The sequence below is a fragment of the Poecilia mexicana genome, unplaced genomic scaffold, assembly GCF_051168715.1.
Source record: "Poecilia mexicana isolate PSO_F unplaced genomic scaffold, ASM5116871v1 scaffold_11, whole genome shotgun sequence".
NCBI classification, from domain to species: domain Eukaryota; kingdom Metazoa; phylum Chordata; class Actinopteri; order Cyprinodontiformes; family Poeciliidae; genus Poecilia; species Poecilia mexicana.
This window is the reverse complement of record NW_028263380.1, coordinates 2,312,288-2,329,068: the sequence shown is the minus strand read 5'-3', so window position 1 is coordinate 2,329,068 and position 16,781 is coordinate 2,312,288. Positions and strand designations below refer to the sequence as shown.

Below are 16,781 nucleotides of genomic sequence, written 5' to 3'. Positions count from 1 at the left end.
CCGCTTCCGGGACTCTGCTTCCTGCGCCGGAGACGCCCGTCGGACTGTCCACGGGCCGGACTGTCCACGGCAGGTCCTGCCTTGACCGTGCTTTTTGTTTTTTTTGGACTGAGTGATTCTGTTTTTGTTCCCCGTGGACTCTAGCCCCCCGTCCAGCGCCCCTCCGCCCAACCTTGTTGTGTTTGGACTTTTTTTTTGTTTGGGGCATCTGGTAGCTGCCCTTGAAGGGGGGGTACTGTTGTGATCTGTGTATTTATTTTGAGGTTTTTCTGTATTTATTAGCCTGTTCCCCTGTGAGTCTCTGTCTTCCCTGTTTGTTCCCAGCTGTGTCTCGTTTCTTTGATTACCCTCCCAGTCTATTTAGTCCCACCTGTTGTCTTTGTCTCTTGTCGGATCCTCGTCGTGTGTACCAGCCAGTTTCCCTGTGCTGTCGTGTGTTCATTGTGCTCCCCATTGTTCTGTTCCGTGGATATTTATCATTAAATCATCATCTTCTTCCCAAGTCACCTGCGTCTTCCCTCACCTCACCAAACCCAAATCATGACACACATACCTGTTCCTGTATACACAAATACACAGCAGTACCTGTGTGTAGCGTGTAGCAGTTGTTTGGTTCTTGTCATTGGTCTGAGCTGTAGTTTCAAAATAATCATAGAGTAAGGACTCAGCTTCATTGACGATTTTCTACAGTTTGAGACTGAACAAGTTTTTGAACACTCTGTAAGGTTACATGTTAGCAACACCAGGATAAAGCTGCTAAATTTACACGAAGTAAATTAAAATTAAAAATGAAAAGAACAGAGATCCTATGGTATCCACTGTTTTCTCTAGGGACATTGTCGTTATAGGAGGGCTTGGGGGAGGGCTATTTTTAGAGGTGCACAGATTGATCGGCCACGGTTTCTTTAATTTTGGGTGACTGATGATCGGTCAATACTTATATGTGAAAACAATCTTATCCAGAGATCTTTCTACTACCATAAGTCTCAAAGAGAGGGCTGCATTGGACAATAGTCAGCCTACTGATGCCAAACTTTGCAACTTTTTTGCCATATTTAGTACAGAAAGGCCAAAATCAGTCATGTTTTTTAAATGTCGGTGATCGGCCAAAAAACTACAATCAATGTACCCCTGATTTAATTTCAGATGGGAAGTATTTTGAGTTTGAATTTTCTTTTAACAGAAATAACAGTTACTTCTGATGACACTTGCAGGAGAGCAAACTGCTGCCACTAAAACAAAATTGCCACGTTTAATCCTACCACAGTCTGGTTGCTCTACTGGCACCTCAGAAGAATGATAGGGGAAACACTGGCCTCCTTACTTCATAGAAAGATGTAACCTTGGAAGTTGTGCTCATGACTGAACATGGGTAGATTGTACAATTATTTTAAGAATTGTACATAATTCTTGTCAAATTATGTTTTGACAAGATTTTTAATAGACTAATTTATTTGCATAGATGATAATAAAAATAATGACTAAATGTTATCTTCATTTTGTCATGCTGAAGGTGGTGACTTGCACATTTTATACATTACAAATCTTTGCTTACATTTTATTTTGTAGTTTGAGATTAATGCAAGCTTATTTTGTTTTTTTTTTAATGAAATTAGTTGTAGTTAATAGTTTTTTTGTATTTTTAAAATGTATTTATGTCTCAGAAACAAAGCAAAAATGTTTACAAAAAAATTAAAGTAATTTTTACAGAAACTCCAAACAACTTCAGAGCTTGGCATTCCAAGCATTAGCAAGTTGCTAATGCTTAGCAAGTTGCTAATGCTTAGCAAGTTGCTAATGCTTAGCAAGTTGCTAATGCTTAGCAAGTTGCTAATGCTTGGATTAATTACTAGTGTGGTAAAATTACTAGTGTGGTACACAGAAGGGTGAAGTAACTTATTACATTTTGTCAGTTACATTTGAGTAACATTTTGGAGAGAAGTTGTACTTTTGGTGCTGTCATTTTTACAGCGACATACTTTTCAATTCTACTTGGGTACTGTTATTTTGAAGAAATGCTCCTCTCACTTGAGCACAATTTCTGGTTATCCAACCCACCTCTAGTTACTTCACTGAATGAAGAACAAGCATGTTTCAACCAAAACACACCAGGAGACTCTCATGTCTGTTTCTGGTTTGTAAACAAGCTCCTGCTATTTTCTATCTACTGATTTTGCTGTGTTGTCTGGAGGTTAGGTGAACATACAGTAACGTATCGTCACTGGAATTACTTGGTACTGTTCTAACATGTGTGTAATTAAACAGCACTTACGTATACATAAATGCTGTTTAATTACATACCAGTGAGTGATTAAATACTGCTGCCATTTGATGGGCCCAACATTAGTCAAATACTTGGAGGAGGAGCTGAGTGATGCATTTTACTTGCACTCAGAAATCTAATACATACTCATTTATATCATAGTTTTGCCAATGTTAACTTTTGCAATGTTATTTTTTCTTAATTTTAATAAAACATTAAAAGCCCAGTCTATTAATGACTTTCACTATAATTATTTTGAAGAATGAAAAGAACACCAATTTTGAGCTGTCATTTTAATTTTTCATTTAACTGGTAAGTTAGGAGTTTTAGTCATATAGGGTTAGTGAGTTTATTAGCATGTTAGTTTAAGTATGTGTAGTAGTCAGGTTTAATGTTCTGTGAACTTTTAGAAAATAAAGAAATCCACACACCAGTTGAAGGTAATAGTTGGCTAATTTGACCAAACTGAACATGTTTATATAGGTCTGGGCGATAAAACAATAATGATGGCTATTGTGATAACCACGTGATCAATATCAATAGAAAATATGTCTGATACAATGTTGATAATGTCACTGAACTTTGATCCAGAACTACATGGCATTCTGGGGGATGTAGCCATGACATCCTACATCAAGAGGATGTAGGATGTAGGATGTAGGATGTTCTGCCTACATCCTCCAGATGAAGGATGGGGTTACATTCACACTGCAGCCTGAAGTGACCCAAATCTGATTTCCCCCCCCCCCGCCCCCCTTTTGTCTGTATCTGATCTTTTCATGACTGTCTGAACAACACAGATTAGATTTTTACAAATGCGACTCCACTATCAGTTGGATATGTGTTAATAAGTCCGATCACTATCTGATTTTTTCAAATGTGACCTGTGTCTGTATGGCCAGGTCGCATTCATCTAGCCTGTATGTCACTAATACTCAACAAACGTCACTATTCTGCGTCCTGATGCGCGGAGGCAGGAAGAAAAACAGCAACCATGGTGGGGTTTAAGTTGTCAATGTACTGGCTCCAGTTGGACAACAATTTTAAAATAGGAAAACATGTTTGCATCCGCAAACACTTAGCAGCTCCGTCCTCTACTGCACATGAAGAAACTTTAAGCTTATTTGCAGTTCACACAGGAGATAACAGGCATGGATGTTTTATGAGAACGACCATGCAAAAAAAAAAAAAAATCAGATTTCACAAAAAAAAATCGGAATTGAGCCTGCAGTGCGAGCGAAGCCTAAGAAAGGTTTGTGAGATCGTCTGACTGACTCAGTCAATGGTTAGCTAGCCACCACGTGATGAGCAACATGCGCAGCAGCAGTTTCATGTTGCCTCGAACGTACACTTCACTCCTTGGTGGTCTGCGTGTACTTGAAGCAGACTCAGTGCAGACGTCTGTTGTACACATCCCGCAAAGGTATATTTTCAGAACCACATACATATACTCAGTGACGTACTGACTTGCATAGGAAAATGCTGTGCAAGAAACTGCAATCACATCGAACTGTTCAGTATGCAACGCTAAGCTGATAATGTTGAGAGTGAAGGCAGCCAGACTCAAGGATGCGCAGCGTGACTGCCACTCTCTCTGTGTAGCACTGACACCAGGCTGCCCTGGTGGAGAAGAAACGGGGCTATGCGCCTAACTAGCTCATCATGAGGGAGCAGTTTCAAGTTTTGCCACCATGCTCTATAACTACTTAAAAATAAAAAAGAACAGGGTGGAGTGAAAGGAGAAAATGAGTTATCAGCTTAAGAGAAAATTGTGAATAAAACAGAAAAGGTCACGTTACTAGTTTGGCAATATTTGGATATTTAAAGCAAGAAAATAATCTATAATCATCGATAACCACTGATATGAAATAATTTATTTTCAGCCATATCGTTCAGCCTTATTATATCCATAGGATACAAAGTTATTAGCAGACGATAAACATACCCTTTGTTAAATTTGTTTCTGTTTTCTCTATGTTAGTAAAGATTGTTCACATTTACCTCAACAGTTGGGGGCACTAAGTCCACCAAAAGTGCAGCAGACTTCTAGACTTAGCAACAGACTGTCAATTCTCCAACAGAATAGAAGACCAGATCTTCTGGCTGTTTGGATATTATTCCTGCAGGCTCTTGATCAACCAATCAAGCAGAGTGACACAAACAGCCACCCTCTACAACTTCTCCACTCTCCCCCACTAACATAACCTATGAAAGTGTAGACAGTGAATATGTTTATAGTATAACATTGTATGTCAACGATATGAGTATTTTTAGTTTGAACAATTTTAGATTGCCAAACTCAGGTCTGTCTGGCTACCTGTTAGCCTCCAACTGCTTTTCTACAACGCCCACATTACACCTTTCCAATACAGACAAGGGAATTATTATTGATAACTTCATACCATTTGCCTTCCAAAAGTTCCAACTATCCCTCTAATAAAGAAATGGTTCTTGAAGGAAGTGCTACTAATGAAATGAAATAAAAAATGTGACCACCAAAACTACCCTATTTAATTATGTTGACTATTTGATAATTTGCCTGTTTGCCTTTCCTAGTAAAAAACAATTAAAAAAATTATATCCGACCTGAATGCATCACTTCGTGCTCACGTGGCCACATGTCACCCATCACACAAGTAATAAACGACTCGACATAAAGTGGTGTTAAACAAACGTCACGCCTGAGAGGCAGATTGTTCTCCGGGTTCAAACACCTCAGTGATTTGGTGCAAAGCTAGTGACACAGTGACTGCAGCGTCATGGTCAACCTTTAAGGTCACTAATGTGCTGGGAGCGGGGTTTGCTTATTCCTGCACACCAGATGTTAATGGAGGGCTCCAGTGAAGTTCAAGTGCCAAAAAGCGAAAGCTGCTGCTGAACGCGGAAATACACATAATATCTAACTGCAACACGAATATAAGTGAGTGAGGACATGCTGGAAGTGTTAGTATGAACTAGCGGGTTTACGAAGTGAACGTTTACGGGCCCAAAACCCCAACTCTATCAAATATAAAGAAAAAAAGCTAATCCGGTTCGTTACCCTATGGAACTCCGTGTTAAATCCATATATTTTTAACTCTCTTTCTTTAGTAGACATGTAGCGAGTTTTACAAACAACTTTGGTTAAAATAAAGGAGTTTTACGAACAGCTATATCATTCGGCGTCTTCAAAACAAGCCAAAGCTTGCAAAAACATACTATTTTTTACAAAATCTCTCTTTACTCTAGGTATAACACAGGGATAACAACTTGCCGTCTTAGCAGCGTTAACATACATTAATATTGAAATAATCCTCCGATAATCCGTGCAATTTAAAAATAATTTCTAACCCAAACTGTCACAGATGATTAATGACTGCTCATAAGAAAATAAACATACGTATATAGATATGCACTTTTTAGTACAAGCAAGATAGGGTTAAATTTCAGACATTTTGAATGTAATTCCACGGGACATAAAGATGTTTAACCTTACTGAAAGCATTTAGCCTAGAAAAAACATTCAGTCCATGTGGCTGGTATATATATTTAAAATGTCCCTTTCAAAAGAAACTGTCATTGGCTAAATAGTCATAAAAAGCCCCACTCCCCCTTAAAAAGCGAAACGTACCGCATATGCACCACGAAGCTTGTATCCAGAAACGAGTCGGTGTCCTACTGCCCGTGCATTCCTCCTCAGCTGGATCCAGTGTTGCTCTCCGTGGGCCAAGCTGAACGGGACACAGCGCCAGGCTCTAACCTGAAATGACCCGTGCCAGTGCAAATCAGGCGAGGGGCTACACCCGCGCGCGTGTGCCTGCGCGCTGCGGAACGTGTGCGCGACTACCACGGTCCGTGACGGCTGAGAACTTGAACATGGAGCCGAAAACAAGTCATGAAGAAATTACAAAAAGAGGAAGAAAAACACGAGACGGCAATAAGACTGAATGCTGTAGCACAAGAAGTTGGCGCTGCGGGGAATCAGAGAGCCGGTTCAAGGGCAGGAACAAAGCCTCGCCCTAATTACAAACTCCAAAGTTTTTTTTTTGTTTTGTTTTTTTTTTCTCTATAACGGTTGGTAGCAGTAAGACTATTTGGTTACATCCGGGTTAGGGTCTTATGAAATAAAAATTATGTCTCAGTATTGTTGGACTTATACTCTTTATGGTTCTGACTTGTTTACAGATTTCAAACAATTGGAGGATTGTTTAAAGGCTCCAATAGAACACAATTTTTTTTAAAAAAAGTGTTCAGATTATTTCATTGTCGAAGAAAAAAGAGATCCAAACTTGGATGTAACAATATATGAAATAGTAATTATCCCCTAATCCTAATAACTGGTTGTTATTGTTTATAACTGGTAATAAGTCTTTCCCATTACTGTGTGGAGGAATTTAGTAGTAATAATCTTAATTCAGATACATTGAAAGACAAATCATTTTGTAGTCCCTTCTCCACAGGCTTGGCTTTAACCAGATCTGCCACAGTCAGCACTGGTCAGATTTGTAGATCCTGCCCAGTTCTAACTTCCTCCTCCACATTTCAACCATTCTAGATGTAGTACAATCCAGACCAAGCTGATTATGAGTACCATTCTCCTTGGAACTGATTTGCTGCAGCCCTTACAACAGAGAGAAAGAAGACTGTAGATGTTAGATTATGTGGTAGTTCACACATGTCTAAGCAAAACCTTCCTAGAAAGGTTGCAAGTTGCTCAAAGTGGTTCTGCTTCTGTCAAAACCCCACGTCCCAAATCTTAACACGCAGCTCCAATAGCGATGGAATTGCAGTGACTTTCAATTTATTTTAGAGAAATGTAATATTCTTTTCGACCTGGAGAACTCTTCTTGGACAGGCACCAGACTCTATCAAATGGGGTCTGTGCCTGTGTGTAATAATAATAATGATAATACATCTTATTTGTATTGCACCTTTCAAAACAGAATTGCAAAGTCCTTTTACATTACATTGTAAAATCAAAACACACGAAATAAACATGCAGAGAATCAACAGTTAAAAGCCAACCTATAGTTTTTAAGATAGATGTAAAGCAGGACATTGAAGAGGCTAGTCTAATCGTAAGTGGCAGGGCGTTCCATAGAAGAGACGATCTGACCATAAAAACTCGATAACTCTTGGATGATTACCTCTCTCAGCACAGAGAGTTTCTAGAGGGGTCAGATGACTTAAGAGGTTAGTGATGAGGAGGGCGTTGAAAGGAGTGAGCAGCTCAGAAATATAAGATGGAGCAAACTCATTAATTGATTTAAAAACTAACTTTAAAATCTTGAAATCAGCTCTGAACATTACAGCTAACCAGTGTAAAAAGGCGAGGATTGAAGTACTTTGTATTCATATGACATCAGTTAAAGATGGAACTGACAGCCATCTTGGCTGACATTTCTTTTTGTTGGTTTTGAAACCATCAATCGTCTATGCTTTATGCTGCGCTTGCCCCCTAAACTGGCATGAATCACTTCCGGTTCAGATTTGTAGGAACTATGTATGGGTTCTAGTGAGGACTCTAGCTGCTGTGTTCTGTCCTAATTAGAAACAACTGAGAGCTTTTGAGGCAGACCAGTAAATAGAGAATTTGTAGAAATCAAAATGACATGAGATAAAAGAATGATACAGGGTATGAGCATCAGAGGTAATCGATCTTATATTGAAACTATTCCTAATAAAAAGCAATTATGTTGATATTTAAGTATTTGGAGAAGCTCAAATCAGAATCTAAAACTACTCCAAGGTTCATACCCCATGGCTGCAGTAAGAGCCTGAAGAATGAAGAATCTGAATATTAGAGTCTCTGTGTACTTTGAGATTATAAACTAACACTTCCTGTTTATCACCATTTAACAATGAAAATTTATCATACATCCAGACAGATATTAAAAAGATTAATATAGTCTGTTTACTGCAGAAAGACCAGATAGGGTTATAGATAAATACATATGATTTAATTAAATATAGATAATTTTTTCCCACATTTTGGCCATACAAGGTCATTTGGAAATAGGTCTATAGTAAATAAAATCATTCACATCAAAGTTTGGTTTCTATAATAATGGCAGAACAACAGTAGTTTAAAAGACTAAAAATCAACATAGTATCAGAATATAAAAATGTAAAGGGATCTTTACAAAGGATTTGTTGGTAAGACATCTAATAAACTGGGAGATGACTTCATGCTCTTAGTTATATCATCAAATCATTTTGTGAGAGGATGAAGTGAATCAAAGGTCTGTTTTGTCTCTAAACAGTGGGTCCAATCTGAACTCTATTTTGGAGATTTTACTCAAACAACTGAGCAAAATGATTTACATCTTTTAACACGAGATTTCATTCAGAAGAGGGAAACAAAGAATTAGAAAATTGATAGCCTTAAGTAGCAGCTTTGGATTGTAAGGAGTGAAGGCAAGGACTTGTGAAAAATACATAGAACTTTCTTGTTTTTATTACTCTAGTAAATTTTTGTGGAATATAATCAGAACTCAGATTAGACACTTTCTATTTCCTCATGGCCAGTGTGTAACTTTTATAAACATATTTGGTAACACTTTATTTGAAGGGGGTTGAATAAGACTGACATGACACTGTCATAAACATGACATAACACCTGTCATGAACATGACTCGGTAAATTATGACACTTTTAATACAAAGTTGACATTATTCAAAATGTCTTTATGACAACTTGACATTAACCAAGAAATCATTACTGATATAAATTTGTTATAAAAGTATTACTGATTGCACTTTAAAAATTAGGTAACGTTATGTTATTAAAGGTAAAGTTTAAACAGTAATGATTTCTTGGTTAATGTCAAGTTGTCATAACAAAGACATTTTGAATAATGTCAACTTTGTATTAAAAGTGTCATAATTTACCGAATTACACTTCATGACAACAGTCATAAATATTCATGAAGGCTTATTCATGTTCATGACAGGTGTTATGTCATGTTTATGAAAGTGTCATGTCAGTCTTATTCAACCCCCTTCAAATAAAGTGTTACCAAATATTTTTTATATATTTGTTGAAAGTGTCACTGTCTGTGAAAACAACCTGTGAAAAAAAATTGAGCTCCTCTGCATTCTCCCAGTGCTCCCTATGCTAACTACAAACAACCAATCAGAGTCAGGAGGAGGGTCTTAGTGCTGTCCATCACCCTCCTGCTCATCTTCCCTCGCACTGACAATGCTGCCGCTAGCCTGTTGTGAATACTCAAGCTAGTCTGCATAACCCCCAATGATGACGGCTAACTGGTTTTCCTGTAACTTAAGTTTTCATTTGTTTCGCCGCCATTTGCACATTTAACAGCATATACACGAGATTGACTGACATAACATTATGTCACAACATGACAGTTCTAACAAACGTGAAAAAAACATATTTTTTTTATGTAAGTCACCTTTAAATGAGATCAAGAAACTGTGACACAAGTCTGTTAAACTGATCATCAATTTGGATTTTAAAACTTCCTAATAGCAAAACTTTTTCATAGTTAGTTGTAATGATTGAAAGAAAGTGACAAATTCTGTTAAAAAGTCACCTTTAGAATATGGAGGCAGCCAATAGAAACGATTTGACTGGAAGTAAAAAAGGTCTAACGTTCAAAACAAGGGAAATTACCTCCAGAAACAAGAATATATTTTATTAAAGATAAAATAGAAAAGAATAGAAATACCCCTCAGTGGGACAAAGGATATGAAGAGCCCACTCCACTGAAGCCCATTGAAAACCTCCTGGTTATTCCACCAAATATAGATTTCTGAACTCTTCCTAAGCTAAACCATCAATATTGTTGTTTCTGGTTAGGATGCCTCCTGGACGTCTCTCTGGTTAGGTTTTCCTGGAACGTCCCACTGGGAGGAGGCCCTGGGGAAGACCCAGGACACGCTGGAGGGACGAAGTTTCTCAGCTGGCCTGGGAACGCCTTGGGATTCCCCCAGAGGAGCTGGAACAAGTGGCTGGGGAGAGGGAAGCCTGGGCCTCCCTTCTTAGGCTGCAAACCCTGTGACCCGACCCCGGGTAAATGGAAGAAGATGGATAGATGGATGTTCCTTAATGAATATGAACTGGTTTTCTTTGCATTGTTTGAGATCTGAATGGGCTGCATCTTTTTCGTTATTTTGACCATTTCTCATTTTCTTCAAATAAATAGTACATTTTTGCTTGGAATTTTGGAGACATGTCAGTAGTTCATAAAATAAAAAAAATAAATAAATAAATAAAAAAAAAATCATTTTACTCAAACATATACCTATGAAAACCATTAGCCTAAAGACATAATTGCTAAAGTTCCATTCTAAAAAATAGAACTAAGGTAATTATGCTATTAGGCTAACGAAAAGTAAAATCAGAGAAACTGATACTTTTAAGTGGTCTCTTAATTTTTTTCCAGAGTTGTATATATTTGCAAATAATGTGATATTTTGCATTAAAATATCAGGCACAATAAATCGTGTGAAAAATCAAAATTACATAAATTATAATAAATAGGGACATATTTAAAATACAAAATATGCGAAGCATGTTGAAAGACATAACCAATAAAAAAGTAACAAAAATCTGCTCATCTTCTGCAGTTCCCCCTTGGTGCCTCCCAACCTCCCGACTCCCAGTGGTCTGTTCGATTATTGGCAGACACCTGGATGTGAACATGGCCTTGAAAAGGCATCAAGAGTTGAGGGCAGAAAATGTAAAAAAGAAAAGACAGCAGGATGATGGTTGCATATCATTTGCACTCTGTGACAAAAAAACCTTCATTTTACATTATTGATCTGTTATTAATAGATCAACAATTTACTGCTTTGAATGAATGAATGAAAAAAAACTACAAAAGCAACAAAGTCATGAGAAATGCTCCCATGTTCACCCTGTTATATGAGTGCTGCTTCACAAATAAATAACTTGAACAACATTGTTTAAGTCTGTTAATTTGAAAATAATATGCACCTTGGAGAAGTTGAAGAAGTTTGAGGAGTTTTGGTTTTACAGTTTCTCTTAGCTGCTTTGCTGCATTTCTCACATCACTGTTAACATTTGCACACAACTAGTGCAGTTCTCAAAATGGTTGGTGCAAACTTCAAACCTGGAAAAGTGGGTCACTTGCTCAAAATCGATATTTCTTATCTCAACAATGACACTGAAAGTGCCAGTGTCATCAAAGTTCCGACACCATTTCTGAGCAGCAGAGTCAAATAGCTTCGTCATGTTTTCATTATGATTGTTCAGTCTGTACTTGTTTTACAATGCAGAAAAGTCAGGTCTGAACATTTCCAAGACAGTATTATAAAGTATTAGCACAGCTATTTGAAATTGGCAGTAGCAGACATTGAATATAATGTTTCATTATTTTACTGCTGATGGTCTTTGCAGTTCTAATTTGTTCACAGAATTTTGCAAAAGCAAAGTTCAAACATTTTTTTTACAACAACCATAAGAAACATCCGTTGGGTAAAGCTGTGCACAGCTGCAAACAATTTCTTCAGTGAAAGCCGAGGTCCATCTGAGAGAAATGACTGAATGTAGAAGATTTTTACAGAAAAGAATGGTAAAGAAATTAACAAAATCTGCTAGATAGAGTTTGACAAGTAGTTAAAAAGAAATTGTGATAAAAGTCAAATAATGAAATGAGAATCATTAGTTTTAGAGGGAATGACTATTCAGCATTCATAAGTATAGTTCATTTTGACTGACATATAAGAAAAATGATTTTATCAAATTGAGGGTGTATCAAACAGATATAAGTGAAACGGCACAAAGCACTGATTTGCACTCCCAGTTGTGACACGTCATTGATTGTACTTTACTACTTCAAGTCAGTGAAGAAGAAAAAGCTTTATATAAGTTAATGTATCATGTTGCTTATTAATATGAAGGACCAGTAAGGTTTTTGTTCCTGAAAACATCTAAATTCTTTGCATTTTTTCAACCTCTGGTAAAATGTCGATGCTTATGTTTTATTCCAACTCATTCTAAATATTTATGTTTTCCATCTCTAGCATGTGCTGTCCTGGACCTTAGTGTTAAGCCAGATTTTTTATTGTTGAAAAAAAAAAATCTAACGTTCTTGTTGCATTCTTTTTGAGATTTGGATATACTTGGTATTGTGGTATTCATAAGTTTCATACTACAGATTGAAAGATTTTGGTGAAATTACAACATGCAAATACACATTTATTTGTTTTATTATGTGAGCCTTGAATATATATATCTTTAACATTTGCAATCAGTTTTGCATTACATACATCACAAAACACTTTTGATCATTATATAAGTCCATAACATTTGTTTCTATGCTTGAAGCCATTTAGCTAACTAGAACTGGTGAGTTTGTATTTTGGAACATTTTTTTTATGCCAAAACATTTTTTTAATATACATTTTCTTAAAACTGTATGTTCACTGCAGTTTCCTAAATATGAGAAAAAGCTTGCCAACTGTGATATAATTTCATAATATTCCATGGACTTTATGATTGCATAAAACAGAAGGGTGATACTAGGATTTAATTGAAATCAAGTACAGACAGGTCCTTTAGTTGTAAAATCAGGTTGACACCAACAGAGAGGTGTGCATCATTTTGCTCTGGTTCTACAGGTGAGCTCGCTCCAGGAGAACAGCCTGTCCTGTCCTTGCCCTGTTCCTGACAGCTGGTTAAAGATCTACCAGTGCAGCAGAGAAGATTTCTCCTGGCATGTTTTGTGTCTGTCTTCCAGCCAACCATATTAAACAGTGTACGAGAAACATGATGTGTACATACAGACATCTTATTAAGCATATCTGTATTATTTTTTATTTTAATTTGGATTTTTTTCAGTGTTTTGGGTTCGGAGGAGGCATGAGGGATCAGCTGCTAGCTCTCTGTAGCTGTGAGTACTTTGCATTGGCTTACATTCATTTTATTCACTGCATTTATGCCCAATCCTAACCATTACTACTCCAGTCCTAACCCTAACCCCATCCAAAACTTAATTCACATTATGCCTGTAAATCTAACTAATAGAAGACAGTAGAACTGCAATAAAAATTGAGGCCTGAGAAAAGATGCTCACTTTACACAGATGACCTCACTTTGTTAGTAAATTGTGATAGTGGTGCTCTATTTGTAGCATAGAGCACCACCGTGTCAATGTAAGGTAGACACAGTATTCATTTTTATCTATTCCTACAGCCTAACTCTGACCATTACCCTAAACCTAGCCCAACTTCATTCACACCTTAGTCCTAAACCTAGTCTATAGTCAGTTAATCAATCATACTTTATTAATCCCAAAGGGAAATTACATTGCATTCCTGCACAGCCCATCTGAAGAAACACAGACACATAAGTCATGGGTAGACAGGTGTATGAGGCTGCAGCTATCATGACAGATGCCACCCTTTCATGAGATGAAAAAATACAATACTTTAGGTGAAAGCAGACTTATTTGTAACCCCAAAACTGCCATTCTTCTTATGAGGTCCAGTCTTTGGGCCCCCATAAAGAGTAGTCAGTCTCAACCACAACATAGTATTTACTGAGAAAATGGACCTTATGCCACTCACAAGAAGAAAACTCCTCAGAGTTCAAATCTGACGCAGCAAAGTTAAGTATTGCTGCATCAAAAGCCAAGGTAAAAAGATCAGTTTTAAGACAAACCATGAAAGTGGACTGTGAAGGAGACTCTCTGACATGCAAAGGCAAGTTATTAAGTTATTCCACGGCTTAGCAGCAATAGATAGGACTGACAAGGTGCATGGAGGTGAAAAAGGTGAAGCAAGACTGTGAAAAAGATTTGAAAATAAGCATAAGATATTTCAAATACACCCTAAAAGGCAGGCAGCTGGTGAAGTAAGGCCGGTAACACTTTATTTGAAGGGGGGTGAATAAGACTGTTATGACACTGTCATAAACATGACATAACATGTCATGTTTATGACAGACTTATTGAACATCAATAAGTCTTCATGAGTAGTTATGACTGTTGTCATAAAGCGTCATTCGGTAAATAATGACACTTTTAATACAAAGTTGACATTATTCAAAATGTCTTCATTATGACAACTTGTCATTAACCAAGAAATCATGATCTGACATAAATTTGTCATAATGATTTAATTATTACACTAGCAAAAGCTTTAACAAAACAATGATTAATATTTCCACTCCCTGAAATAAAGCAAAACAAGTAGGACAAGCAATAAAGATTTCACTAAGCTTTATTACACTATCAAATGATTTAATAACAGACTCATTAACAATTTCTTTTACATCAACTAAAGTGGAACAAGTAGCACCAGTTATGAATGTCATTAAGTGTTATTACAGTGTCATTAATATTAACTTTTACCTCAAGTAAATTGAAACTAGTAGCAACAATTATAAAGATGTAATTTAGTATTAGTGTCAAATGCAATGCTAACAGAGTTATTGATATTAAGTCTTACCTCAAATGAAGTGAAACACACTGGACTACTTATAACTACCATCATAGCTGTAGAACAAACCCTTTGTACATTGGAATAAAACAAGATAACTTGTTCTAAGATAACAGAGGGTTTAACGTCTGGTCAGTATATTGTTACTCTGAAATGCTGATTGAAAAACTAAAACAGAATTACTTATTCTTTAACTTAAAAAATAGGTTCTTTCAACAGTAACATTTTTTGCTTTGATTGTGTCAGCCATCTCCTTCGTTATATCCTTCCTGTAATGCTCTGAAAACAGGAGATCTTCTTCTTGTCTTCATTTCCTGGAAGCAGCTCTTTGAAGGTGCCCAGAAATGCTCAGAAATTACAGCTGTTCTTGCAATAGTTAATCATGGTGAAAGCCTTTTCATGAATTCAAACTTGGTGAATCTCTTCTGGACATTCTCATAGTCGGTGATGACTCAATTCATTGTGGTCACTTAAAAAAAGAACAAAAACAAAAAACAATGTCATCATATTCCAGCATTTATTTAAATACCATTTCAAAAATGTCCCTTGCTGCACATTGTCAGAATGGTAGACTGGCAGACAAATGCCTAGTTAACATGACTGGTGGTTATAAAGTGTAATACAATTATTTCTTAATACAAGTGGAATAATAACTGGAGCTGAACAAAATTATTCTGATCAAATATTTGTCTGGCAGAAGTTCAGACAGACTGCCACTGTTATCCAAATGCATCATTTAACATATAGTTTTAGGCACATGAATGCATCTTTTTACTTAATGAGCATTCTAAATGATTTCTAACCAGATACTCTGACTTAGGGTTGTTTGCAAGAAGCTTATTAATAAATAAATAAATTTAACATCAGTTTTAGTTGTCTAAAACGTAACTTAACTCAGCTGGTGAATGTTGATTCCTGCTCCCCATTCCCCACTTACCTGGCTGTCCCACCCCACTTCACATGGTGAAAATATTAACACAAAAACGACTTACCTAATTTTCTTGGGGAATATTTCATCTGTTTCTTTCTCTTTGGTCAAATAGGAACTTCTTTCTCTGGTGGCTGGTCCTTATTATCATCCTCCACACTCGTAGCATGTCTTCATTAGCCAACTTTGTCCTCCCCACCATGTGTCCTTAGGCTAGCCTGGGTCTTCATGTGGCTAAACTTGCCAAAGCAAAGAACACAAACACTGTGTCACATCAGCCAAGTCGCTAAATAATGCACATGAAGGATAACTTTGACTAATATATTAGCTTTTAATTTGCTAGATTAAAAATGGAGGGGGAAAAAACAATTTGCCTGTCTTTAAAATATATTTAATATTAAGGGCTAACGTTACAGTAATTGTGTTTAATAACTTTAGCTAACATTAACTTACAGCAAGGTAGAATTGGCTTGAATTACTTATAGCTAACATTACAGAGAAAGAGAACATAGTCAATGTTATTTTCTCAAAGAAAACGTAAAGTTAATAAGACACATACCTCATATGTATTAGGTATCAAACTTCGGCTTCTTTTTAAACAGGAGGTCTGGCCGTTATAACTTGTGTTAGGTTTGCGCCACAATATGGAAGATTTCTTCTTCACCAACACACTGCACGCCTGTTCGTGCACTGCTGCCTCTCACTGGTGGAGATGGTGTATTGCACTACTTAGCCCTTGTGTTTAGAAATGGGGTCCATACCAACCGACCCCACACACGTAAAACTTTTATCATTTGCCACAGTTCTCTACGTTTGCCTCAGTCCTCGCACGCACAAGGGTTAAAACAGCCTTAAATAATGTTTCAAATGCTAAGTTCATAAGTGCTTTGTAGACATCTTGCTGTAAAACTTTAGGATCGATTAAATTAAGAAAATTAAGACTAAACAACACGGCAGGCAGAGATTTATAATATTACTACATAAAGCTAATTTTTAAAGTTTAATCGGTAATACTTTTATAACAAATTTATGTCAGATCATGATTTCTTGGTTAATGACAAGTTGTCATAATGAAGACATTTTGAATAATGTCAACTTTGTATTAAAAGTGTCATTATTTACTGAATGACGCTTTATGACAACAGTCATAAATATTCATGAAGACTTATTGATGTTCATGACA

The 16,781-nt window shown here is 36.7% G+C and overlaps 1 protein-coding gene and 1 long non-coding RNA gene across 4 annotated transcripts in view; both read right to left on the bottom strand.

Annotated features, from left to right (window-relative positions):
- Window positions 1-6,269, bottom strand: part of thrb (thyroid hormone receptor beta) — a 111,709-nt gene extending 105,440 nt beyond the window's left edge. Inside the window, exon 1 of one of the 3 annotated variants that reach the window (XM_088010061.1) lies at window positions 5,874-6,269. The gene's annotated coding sequence lies outside the window, so the exon portion shown is untranslated. The remainder of the gene's footprint in view (window positions 1-5,873) is intronic. The other 2 variants (XM_088010060.1, XM_088010062.1) reach the window with 2 other exon arrangements.
- Window positions 6,270-14,433: 8,164 nt separating this feature from the next.
- LOC148156350 (uncharacterized) lies at window positions 14,434-16,539 on the bottom strand. The gene is made up of 3 exons (XR_015764548.1): window positions 16,158-16,539; window positions 15,663-15,837; window positions 14,434-15,139 (listed from the first exon to the last, which is right to left on the bottom strand). It is a non-coding gene; the product is annotated as an uncharacterized LOC148156350 (long non-coding RNA).
- Window positions 16,540-16,781: the final 242 nt, after the last annotated feature.